Source organism: Prorops nasuta, unplaced genomic scaffold (assembly GCF_024137725.1).
Source record: "Prorops nasuta isolate Cenicafe-Biocafe unplaced genomic scaffold, Cenicafe_Pnas_1.2 PNAS00021, whole genome shotgun sequence".
Classification (NCBI taxonomy): Eukaryota; Metazoa; Arthropoda; class Insecta; order Hymenoptera; family Bethylidae; genus Prorops; species Prorops nasuta.
Window position 1 is genome coordinate 631,632 of NW_027116818.1, and position 12,902 is coordinate 644,533.

The following is a 12,902-nucleotide window of genomic DNA, read 5'->3' on the forward strand; positions in this document are numbered from 1 at the left end:
ACAAGTATACGCCGCGTACTGTTAAGCATACCAGTCCCCTGCCCCCCCCCCCCCCCCCTTGAATAGATTTAATCGAAAGTAAAAGTATGTTAAAACGTAATACAGTGGTAAAAACGCATACACACAACAATACAAGGATACACGTATGAGCGAGAGAAAAAAAACTGTCTTTAAGGTATCATGTGTCTATAAATAGCGGTCGATATTGTCTTTACGTTAAATGGAAAACAAATAAGCGTGGTATAATTCGTATAATATCATAGAGATATAAGCAAAAACAACTGCACACAATGCAATTTAAGATATAATAGCTTTCTCTGCGTTTAGAGTGTCGAAGGGGGGAGGGGAATGCAAGGTATAGACAGAGAGGAGAGAGATGCAGTGGAAGCTTAACGAGGGAAATTGGCAATTGGAGTTTAAATTAAAGAAACATTGGGAGGAGAGTATCTCGTAGTGGAGAAGGGTAGGATACCCAGTGGCCGAAGAGGTATACAGGGATGATATTGCTGTCCCGGAGTGTCATAGAAGGTCGAGGCGTGTTAGTCACGCAGGAAAGATCCGGACGAAGCGTACAATGGCCTTTTTCGTATAGTTTATCGCGACTAGAATGGTGGTAAACATGTACCAGCTGCTTCATTGTCGGAGCAAAAGTATTGTCTAGTTTTATCGGCGTCGCACGACCGTGCCAGCACCTGCAAAGCCAGTATTTGCGCGAGGCCCCTCGAAAGCCGAGCGATACCCAAACTCTGGCAGCACCTCATACCCTCGTTAAGCTTCCCACACTTGCCTCCAATTAATTCCGCCGTTGAGCAGCGCTATAAACCAAAAATCAAGAATTATACACGTAGGTTCGGGTACTGACGTAACGTGCAATAATAATAGTCAAGGAAATTCGTCGTTTCTCCCCTAGTCCTTTATAGATAGTACGAAGAAGAACCTAGAGAATGTGCCCTTGAGAGAGTGAGAGAGAGAGAGAGTGAGAGAGAGAGAGAGAGAGAGAGAGAGAGAGAGAAAAGGACGGCGAGAAGAATCGATTCGCGCGATGGAATCCGAACCAATTTAATTAATTGTAAAACGCGCCAACTCCTGCTCGAGTATGCACCGGTACGCACTTGTTAAACGTGAGTACACGCGCGGAAAGACACAACACACTCACACGTAAACACACGGCCGACAAGTGAAAAACAAAACAAAGATGATTGATTATTCTACCAAGTAATGAATTAACAAGATGATAATTAGATTTGTAATTAATTACATATATATTTTTCAATACTTTAACTACTTGCTGAATGTAAACTAAATACATATTATAACGATGTATATACATATATATATATAACTACAACAATGTAATAATAGTGCATAAACACAGAATTAGCGCGTACGTGGCTGTAATTGGGTTACAGCGAGAGAAGCGTGTCGATCGGTCGATTTCCGGTCGGTCGAAGGTGCTCTAATAAGGAAAAACTTATTATACTTTCTTGCGCGCGACCGGAAATGGACGAGTCGATCGCGCCTGTAACGCGAGACGCCACGTCGAAGGCTCGATTGAGATCGGAAGAGGATCGGTCTTACGAAAAGAGAAAAATTGAAGAATCCAACTTTTGTACCCTATTCAAGTCACACTCTCTTGGTGTTGAATACTTCGTTAATCGTGTAAGTGCATCTTAAGTATAATTGTTAATTAATGCCCCTTTCCTCAGGCCCCCCGTAACCCCGCATCGTCGTTACTAGGAAAGCGAAAAAGAGACAGCGAGAGGCTTTTACCGAGTATTTGCAGGAATGCGTGAGTGTGATTCGCGCGAGTGAACGAGAGAGTGAGTGAGTGAGTGAGTGAGTGAGAGAGAGAGAGAGAGGGAGAGAGAGGGAGAAATGCGAAATTGTGCGCGTACGTGTCGGCTATTGAGAATCGCATACTGCCTCGTATTTCATTTCTTCTTATGTTGATTCCTTCCTTCTTCTTATTTTCATCGTTATTTCATATAAGAGAAAAACACAAAAGTTTGATTATCGTTATTTGCACGTCTATAACATCGGGGAGCTTTGAGAAGCGTACACCGCGCACGCGTGTCCATTCGGGCAACGATACCGAATCGAATGTTGCTTCCGCCAGCAAGTTCAGTAATTCCGGATGTGTACGTACTGCCTGGAGCTCGCATTCGGTAAGAATTGCGTCAAGTTGTTGTTTATGCGAGAGAGAGAGAGAGATCGCCAGCCCATATACCATATGATACGTGTGTATGGTACATATATAGGCAACCCTTCACATCATTGAGAAAACTTTTGTTTTTTTAGCAATCGATATATGTGTATTTTTCGTTGGCTTTAGATTTTGTTCCTTTATTTTTGTACGAAGGCAAGGCGTTACCGTCACCGCTGCCAAGCTATTTACTATTTCTATGTAAATCACGATAAACAATCGTGCAAAGCGTCGTTTACCAGCGGACTCGCCGCCACCGGCGATCAATGATCCACGACGGATAAAACAGAAATTAGCTCTTAAGGACTTCTTTTCACACCTTTTTTTGATAGTTTGTTATTGTTGTTTTTGTATAATATTTGATTACCCGCGTAGAAAAATACTGCGCGCAGATAATATAATATATATACCTATATATACGTACGGTATATATGTTACACACACAAATACACATACATATAGTAAATATATATATATATATATATATATATATATATATTTTTGTTAATACAGTGGTTTGATATAACTGCATAATTAGTCTGTTAATTATCGAAGAAATTTGTTCGTTTCTTATTTATACGACCCGTGAAGAAAACATAACATTACTATACATATATTAGACACACGTGCGTTTACATATTGTATACATATATATATATACATACATAGTATACACAAATACACACCGCTCTATTATATTTTGTTAATATACGATAGTGTAATGCAAAAAAAAAGATCGCCACGGAGCGTTTCTTGAAATTTGTCAATCGACACACACTTCTCCGTTCGTATATATCGACTTGCGTGTAATATACTTATAATATCATTTTGTAAATTATTTTTTGTATTTTTATATACATAACCTATCTATATACATATATAAATATGGAAGCATAAAAAGTCGCGGAACAGTGTTGTGCGCACGAGAGACGAAAAGGGGAGAGAAAGAGAGAGAGAGAGAGAGAGAGAGGGAGAGAGAGAGAGAAAGGGAGTGTGTGTGTGTGAGAGAGAGAAAAAGGAAAATACGAAAGGAAATAAGGGAGAACGATTCGTAGTAATATAACACTCGTGACATATTATCAAACAGTCTCTAATAGTCCTTTCGTTGATCGAGAGCGGCACTACTAAAGATATTTTTTCAGAAAAAAAAAAGAAAGGATTGTTAATCGAAGCACACCACACGACACACGTACACACAAACACACACGCATACATTTTTTTACCCAATTCTCTATAAGCTACTGAATGAAATTATTTTACTCCCTGATTTGTACCTTTGTATGTATTCTGCAGCTTTTTGTCAATGCTTGTTTATTATTATACTTTTCATTAATCAATATTGTTTTGTACCTTTTATTTTCTTCCATCACGTATTATTTATACCTCCGTATAGTATGCAATGTATATAAAGCAGCGTATACGTGGAGTATATGTGTTATACATAGAGATGTAGCTAATACATATGGACACGATTCCACGATATTATTTTGATGATAATTTGCCTGGGAACGGGATGGATGTTATTTTCGATGAGAAGCCAAAGGCGTACATATATACACCGCATCGATATTACGGGAACTCGAGTAAAACGTGCGGAGAGTCGAGTCGTGATCGTCGAGGTCAATGGTCTATGGAAATTGTCCGTGTTACAGTACTGGTCGATGCTACTTGAACGAACGCGTGCGGCTCCCAGATTGCGCCGGATTCATCGAATGCCTCCCAGCAACCTATTTAACCCTTTGCCTTACGATTTAATTATCATTTATCGTGGCCATAAACATTACTCAGCTATAACAGCCGTCCCAACAAATGGATCTTACCACTTCCATCCGCAGACTTTATTCATTTGCCCACCACCCTTTTTATCTGCTTATTTTATTCCAAATTTCGACTCATATACACGTGTATATTTGCAATTTGTAAAAAAAAAAACACTCGAGACACTGGCCATTGTATCATTAATCGGAATCACAGCGATGGAATAATTCCTCTGGAAAGAAACTGGGAGTCTGCGTTTGTTCGCCGGAAGTTTCAACTGACCCAGCGCGAAGCTACAATTTCGTTGACAGTGTCGATGTGAAAATTTGGAGAAAAGCGTGTTGTGCTATGCGAATGGAGTAAATGTTTGATAGAGGTGCGTGTCTGAGAGAGAGAGAATGAGCAATATTTTTGTCTAGCCATTTCCCTTGGTTTCTTATAAAAGTGGTGAACGAGGGTGGCGCCGATTAATTACTTCCTGGTTCGAGTCCACAGTGCTTGCAGCTTCTTCATCGTTCTACCTGACAAAATGGCGACCTAATTTCTTCTTGCGACTCGTGTCTCTCCGGTGGGCAGCAAGAAGATGGCTGTCACATATTCTGTACCATCAGTCGTGAAATAGCATCTGATTGAAGCTCGTCCCGGTGCATGGACATTCGCATATTTCTTAATTGTCAAAGAGGGAGAGATAGAGAGAAGGAAATTGGGTCGCCTTGAAGGAAATAGGGATAAGTGCAGGTTTAGAGAGATTTCAAGGATATAAAGCGATTCGTCCTTGGGACCGGATTAGATCCAGGATTTCGGTGAGGTCAAGGGCAGGGCGCCTGGTATTAGTACACATTAGTTTCTCCGCTAGGTGGCGCCCAATTAGTTGTTGGAATTTTGTATCCTAGCCGATAATTCTCGATATAGTTCAATGTTGTCGAGTTTTTATTAGTTGAGCGTCCGGTGAGCGGGTGCTAGTTACGAATTCTTCATCTTCTTCTTCTTCGTATTCTTATATTCTTACGAATACAGTCTTCGTTATTAATTTAATTAAATCTTATGGAATAATCGTGTTGCTATTGTCTCTATGGGATTTATTGAATTTCATTAAATCGATAAAACTCTTGAAATAAGTTGATCCATATTATGGAATTAGCTGCATAGATTGGACTAAAAGAAAAAATGATGAAGAATCGAGATGTAGAGGAATTATTAGGGTATAATTGATCGTTTTCCGTAAGCCCGCTCGCAAACGCAATTGGTGTGTGTGGTTAGTGGCGATGATTTTCAGTCGTTAGTGCATCTGTTCGGAGTGTTGGAGAACGGGTGACAGCCGATAGCTAGAATAATTAGAGTTTAGGCACGCCTGCACCATGCTCTGGCCATTCATCCATATTTCTGCATTCATACGTTTATTCGTCATTTAATTCTCGTCCCGTCGGCTTAATCATCGATGATTTCGCGTATATGGAATTAAAACAAAAAAACCTATCGCGTACACGGAAACTTTTTAATGCTGTTAAAGAGCACGTATAGACCAATCGTGCGAAATGTGCGTGAACCTGAGAAATTTGTCTGATTGGCCAGTCTGGGTGGACCCTCGTAGACAAACTTTTCGAAGTTGGGCGAGGAGAAGAAAAATCCTATTGGGAAATTTCCTCGAAAAATGGCGCCAACAAAAGACTTCGAAAAGCGATACTGTCGGAGGATATGGCGGTATCTGAAAAATAATTAGTGAAAAACGCCGCGCAAAAGGTAGATGAAACCCTTATATCTATAAATACATATATATATATATATATTTGCCACGACATTTAATAAGTGAACGATTATAATATAAATAGCATTGATATATAATATTTACATATATATATATATATATATATATAATGACAAAGGAAGAATGAGAGAGTGAGAGAAAGATTGTGAAGGGGGGTGAGAGCATGAGAGAGAGAGAGAGAGAGAGGGAATCCTAATATCATAAAATTATTTTATTCTTTGTTACTTCTTTATAATTAAAACAATAAAAAAGCTAATTGACAAAAAGATACAAAACGTTGTTATTTGAGAGGGGATGGGGGTAAACGTGGCCTATGAGAGCTTAAGAGTGTAAAAAAAGTCCTGGTTGCGGTCTCCCGTTAGAAGGGTGGTCGAAAGCGTATACGAAATTTGTAAATACTATTTTATTTTCCTAACTATAGATCGGGTCTACGCTTTGGAATTGCCAGTTTGGGAAAGAGAGCGATGCGTCTTATCTTGGTTCGTGGTTTTGCAAGGAGGAAACTTTGGATGGAAAACAGATTTCTCCGATTATAATTACGCGTGCTCGTAGACGATGACGCTCGCATCTGTTTCCATTTTAGTACGGTGCGTATAGCGTATATAGTGACAACCTTGACGGCTCGGATCGAATATTGCGATGGTGTAAAATGTTGCGCGACACGCCCGAGACCTGGAGGCTCCCCTTACGTCAACCGTCACGTTTCCAGCTAACATATGCACTTTTCATCTTGGAATCGTCCCAATCGATCCAGCTAATTCGCCAACGTACTTTCTTCTTCGTCCATTTCTTTTTTTTTTTTTTTTTTGATGTCATTACGCGATCCTTTAATAATTCCATTCAGCGATATGAAAATTCTCAAATCCAGAGAAAGAGCAAAATTTTCGCGCGCAAAAGAATAAAAGAGGAGAGAAAATTTTGCTTTGAGACATAAAAAGATTTGTTTGAAAGTTAAAAAAAAAGAAGGACGCTTTGTATTAATGAATTCTTTCGAGAGATTTATATCGCGCGTTGTTTTAACAAGGCTCGTACTTGCAAATTTTTCGAAAGAAAATTAATTAAGCTGGGAGCAAAGATAGTCGTCTGGTGAATTATGAATAAAATTAGCGTTGCTACGTTTTTGCGAATGATATAGTGGGGAAACGTGCGCAGAGAGGGGATTCGCTATGACGACCAAGCACTGCGCTTGCAGTTTTTGCCAGCGCGCGGAGAGCCGATGAAGCTTTGACTGGCCTGGCCGAAAAATATCGAGGCCGGGCCACGTGTGCACGCGTGACGCTCGCGCCTTTTCGTGCTACTGTCAACGTGCACGGCGAGCGCGACAATTAACAGCGCCTTCGATCGATACAAACTGAGCCGATCCAAAGATAAGTAAATGAGCGCTGGAACAATCCATTTACCAAAAATTACAATTTCTCGAGCACGACGTACGTGCTGCACAATTCTATTAACTGACGAGGGAACACGAAGAAGTAACGCAAGAAAGCAAGAAACGAGCTAATTAAAGAAAAAGAACCAGTATACCGTCTGTAGGTATTTTATTCCTGGCTCTCGCTTACTTTGAGGGAAGAATGAGAGAGGAGAAGCCTGGAGTATAATTTCAAGGAAAGAGAGTGTGTATGTGTATGTGTAAAAAAAGAAGAGGGGGGAGGGAGGGGAGGTAAATGAGAAAAAGGAAAAAAATGCGAGAAAAGTGGCCAAGAGTAAACCTCGTTTTTCCTATTCTCGCGCACTTGTGCTGTACTTGAGAATGAGTCAGTTTGTTCGTTGAATGTGTGTTGAGAGTGTGTGTGTGTGTGAGTGAGCGAGAGCATGTGCCCACCTCTATTTTTATCTAGTATGTATATTCAAGAAGCGAGGATACCCCCACGAGAGAATGCTAATTACACACGCGTGAACAATTAAGTCGCTTCGCGTGATCTACACAAATGCATATAAATAATATAAATAGTATAAATATAGGTGTACAACGCAAATTACAAAGTTCTATTTTACGTCGCTCCAAAAGACCCCTTGTATTACGGTGTATATTCGATTTTATATTCTAAAGTAACGTTTAACGGACACACATACACATACATATATATATATATATATATATCATAGGCGATGTAATTTATAGATATCGATGATGATTATTAAAAATACACTATCGTAAGCGAATTTAGGGTACGATAGGTATACCTTCAGTAATACGCTAAGTGAGCAAGTGAAAACGAGTGGTCGTTGCAAGATTACCGCCAATGTAGAGATTTCTTCTCGTTTCTCCGCTTTTCTACGAAATTTCGTTGACGACGGATGCCCCATAAGTCATGTTTTTCCCTGTTGAGATGGACGAATGTAACCGGATGATGATAATGGGAGGAGAAAAGGGCTCGTAAGAAAGAATGATAACTCGCATTGCATCAACACTGCGCATGCGCGTCTGTCCACCTGTGTATTTATTTGTCTACTTACCGACCCACCTACTTATTCACTTAGCTTATATATGTATTATATAATATAAACTCGTATGTATAAAAGCTCGCCCGTCAAGCACGGAAAAGGCGGATCGGCTTAAGACCGCGCGGTTGTGAGCCGACGCCTGCTTCTCAAATAATAATAATGATAAATCAGAGTTAAGAAGCATTTCTCCTTCTCGTCCGCAATTAATTCTCGACGCAATCTTCCAGCTTAGAAATTTCAGATATTCCAGTTTCATGCAGGCTGAAAGAGAGAGAGAGAGTATCGCGCTAGCGTTTATATCAACGCAGCAGCAATAATGAAAAGAACCTAATTGGTGCTGTTCGTTGTACAGTATAATCAATGTTTCGCGTAATATTATACATACAGTGTAGTAAACGTAGTTGAAGAAAACAATCTCTAGTCGTGTTTCGTGTGTATCCAGGCTTTCTTCGTGTCCCGCTATAGAGCCGTTGGTCGAGAATTCTTTGCTGAACGATAAAGAAAGAAGGCTTCCGCAGAGGAGCGGGCAAAGGTTTCCTGATCGACTCGAGTCGAGAACGCGTATAGCGAGCATCGAAGTAAATTCGATGAACGCGAGCGAATTTAGAAGATAGGGGGCTCTCGCGGGCCCCACGGTTACTTTTTCACGAATTTTATTACTGGGTGATACTCGCTCCGTAGCGGTTAAGGATATTAAACACTTCCTTCGGTATATTATTGAATGATATATATATATATATATTATAATAACAGAATACGAAAAAAGCAAAAAAGAGTTATGGAGACGTAATAATAGTAGCTTAGAGATAATTTTTTACGAAAACTTTTACGCATTTGTGTGGTCTTCGTTAACGAGAAAGAAAAATCTGTCGTGTTGTAGTATCTCGTCGATAAATAAGCATCCCTCCAGGCGAACCGATGACTGTGTACCGTCGAAATTCGAGCTGACATTTTGGGAAAAGGACTGTTGGCGAAAGATTGCTAAATTATAATCTCGACTCTCTTCGATAGTTATTTCCGCGAGAGAAGAATTTCCTTTGGAAAGAATCTCAGCGGATGGCGCGAGTTTCCGGTTGCCATAGTCATCCGTTTGGTTAATAAAGAGACAAACCCCACCACGGAATAGTTTATTGTAAATAAGAACAATAAATCCCATTGCTAGGCGGTATATTCTTGTCGATTCAGTGTTTCCTCTCTCTCTTAAAGCGATGTTTCAATTTCCAAGGAAAAAAGACAAAAAAACAAGTTTTCAATACTGTCAATGTTATATTACGTAGCGCGAAGGTATCGTGTATGTTACTGCCGATTCGTTTCGGCGCTATTATTGCCTAGAGGTTACAATGAACATTTTCCAGTGGCGGTGTGTATTATAGTATATATATATAGACATCATCCTTTTCACGTCATCGTTGTCGCTGAACAAATCTGACGCTGGAGCACCAATGACAAAATCAGCAAACGCGCAATAATCAAGAGATAATACGGTAGTGTCTCGACGGCAAGTACACATATAAGTAGATAAAGCCGTGTCTATACCGCCGCGGAGACACTAATACTCTCTCGTATACAGCAAGTTCGACCGCCGTAACCACAAAATCGGTTTTATTTCACGTACTGTCATTCGGAGAGGCAAATATCTCGGATTATTTCTCTGCTTTCAAAAGACACTAGAAAAACTCGTTGTGCATGAACCTGAGGCTGCATCCACAAGCATGCGTTTTGCAGGTCCCGTGGAAAAAATGGCTCACGTACGATATCAATGGGAAACTTTCCGTTGGACCTGGAAAAATGTGCTTTCGTGTGGACCTAGACTTGAATCGAACGATATAAGAGCGTTCTATCCAACAATCGAATCATCGACATTGTTTACATCTTTATAGTATACCTAACGCGCACATCGACTGAAAGAGAAAGGTTAGGATGACCATTTTTTTCCATCATCGTGTCAGCAGAGGATGTTTCAATAAGCGTATAATTTCTCAATGATTGACAACAACCTATTCCGACCCAGCAATACTCTACTAACTAGTCAGTTTTGCCAAAGATATATTATATATACCGTATAGAATATTTATATATATTTGGTAGTGGTTGGATGGATCATTGGAGTAGAGAGAACTCTTGCAGGAATTCGAATTGATTGATAATACTATATAGGGCCTTTTAGCCTATCTAATATACCGCATGGCGTACAGCATCTGTTCAGATCAGATGACAAAAGTTCATATATAGTATACCGATCTGTACATAGAGTACGAGACGATTGGTTTTCAGTAGATTTTTCGAATTTTGATAAAAGAGGTGAAGATAAAGCTTCAGTATCGGTCGCGGAAATTCTTTTGATTAGAAAATGGTTAGCCTAGCGGAATAATAGTTTTGAAGTCAACTAAATATATATATATATGTATAACGAAGGACGCGAAAGCTTTGAATCGCCGGGCTCGCCTCTCGTCCTCCGATCGATTTCTCGCCAAGTTTGCGTGGAAAACGCGAGATGGACGGGGCAGTGCCGAGCACCGAGCGCCGCTGGCGATGCTTCGTACTGCTTGATCAGTGCTCACCTTCTCGTCGCGTCGTACGACTAAAAAAGACGAAAAAAAAAAAAGGATAAAACGTAACAGTATTACAGCCCGCGAATTGCTTCTCGCCTGCACGAGTCACGTGACGTTAAGCAGCGGATACACCATGGTTTTTTAATATTCCTAATAGCGGACACGATATTTCGGGTATGATCGAATTCTCGCGTTCAAGCCGAAAAAACGTAAGAGACTATATACGAAGGCTCCTGTAGCACAGGCGTGAGGTATACTGCTTCGGGCGTGTCCGTGCAGGCAATGCAGAGAGAGAGAGAGAGAGAGAGAGAGAGAGAGAGAGAGAGAGAGAGAAGCTGCAGGGGCGACCAAAAAAAAAAAGAAAAAAAAAAGAACGCTCTGGTAGCCAGAGTCTCCTTTTCCTCGTCGATGCTAAGGAGTCCTTCGGGCGATTAGCGTTTGATACGTCGTTTAAGAGAAAGCATACGTTCACTCATGTAAGAGAAAATAAGGGATAATCGCTTTTGGCGCGTCCCGTTCGGTCGAACGCCACTTTTACCACCTAATCTCGTACCTTTAAGGAAATCTAACGTTGATTCGATATCGTACTCTTACTAATCTATACGATCTCTCTTTACAATATTAATGAGTGTGACGTAATAACGTTCGATAGCCAGTGTTATTAGAGTATAATAGTACCTCGATTAATGCGAGACAACGCCTCTTGTAGCCGCGTCGTGCCGATCGCGCAGCACCACCCTTCAATTATGTATACAGTTTAGCTACCATGCAACAGAACGAACCTTAAATCGGGCCAAATTAACGCACTTGAACCAATAGCAGCCATTCGGTGGAATAAGCAGTAATTTTAACGGAGCATCGATCAACGAGAAATTATAGAGAGAGAGAGAGAGAGAGATTAGTAGCCCCGACTGTCTCTATCTCTATCCACAATATATATAGCTAGAGTATATAATCAGTGGAAAGTGTGTGCACGATTCGGTGACACAGAGGCTAAATTAATTCGTTTGAAAAGTCTCGAACAGCGCAGCTACACCTCGTACATGATCTTAAGGGTTAAAATGACGTTTACATTATAGGTAACAAGTTAATAAGGATATAGGCAAAGTCGCCTCTTCTCGCGGTACCTAATCAATCAAATCCTCTTTATTAAGAGTTTTTACATCAGATTTTTGCAAAGTATTATACTTCCTCGATTAGAAGATTCCAATATCGAAGAGACTCGAAGGAATAACGTTATCTTTGTATACCTTTCTCTATAACCTATAAATGTTTTCACCTATATAAAAGCACTCGAAGGACTCTAATAACGAAGCTTCCGAAAGAAAAGCAAGTATCGAAAGAAGAATCACATCGAGCACTTTGATAATAAGCAATATCTATATACGAGTTCTGGCCCAGCAATCTGAATCCGTAAGAAAAAACCAAGAAGAAGAAACTTGCGAAGCTTCTCTTGCTTGCACACACAACTACCTGTACTATATATATATATATACGAAATGGAACAAAGCGTGCGAGCGATTTGAATTAGCGTCGTTATAGGCTTATCGTTGGATTAATTGCAAAGCTATATGCTATGTGTCGGTGTAAAGCAACAATTAAATGTATCCATATCAATAGGAATGCAGAAGTTTCGTAGGAGCGATAATAAAGTTGTTTACTGTACCAAGGACTCAAAAATCGTACACGGCTAACACGTCTTGTTAAATAATAATGTCGTACGTTGTATACTTATGGCGGTACATTCGACCAGTGGGTCTTCAGCCGAGTATAATTGCTAGCCGCGCCACACGAATCACACATACAACGTATGGTATGCTTTATAGGTGCTATAGGCTACTACACACGCTTTGTTCTATTTTCAACTTTTGCTCTAGAGCGAAAAAACGCGCTTTGCTGCAAATTTTCTTTCCTCCTTTCTTTATTATTTTAGCATCCTTGACCCAACTAAAGCACAACGATATAGTACATACTCGTGTTACACCCTTGTATCCTAATGAAAAAATCTTTATATCTCTACAAAAATAATGTAATAGTTGAGAAGAATGGCGAGGTGGGCTCGAGGAGAGAAGAGTGAGTGATCAGGCTCGATTGAGGTGCCGAAACTGGAAAGATCCGCATATCAAGACGAAATAAAAGACTAGCGCTATATATAAATATGTACCTATATATATATATA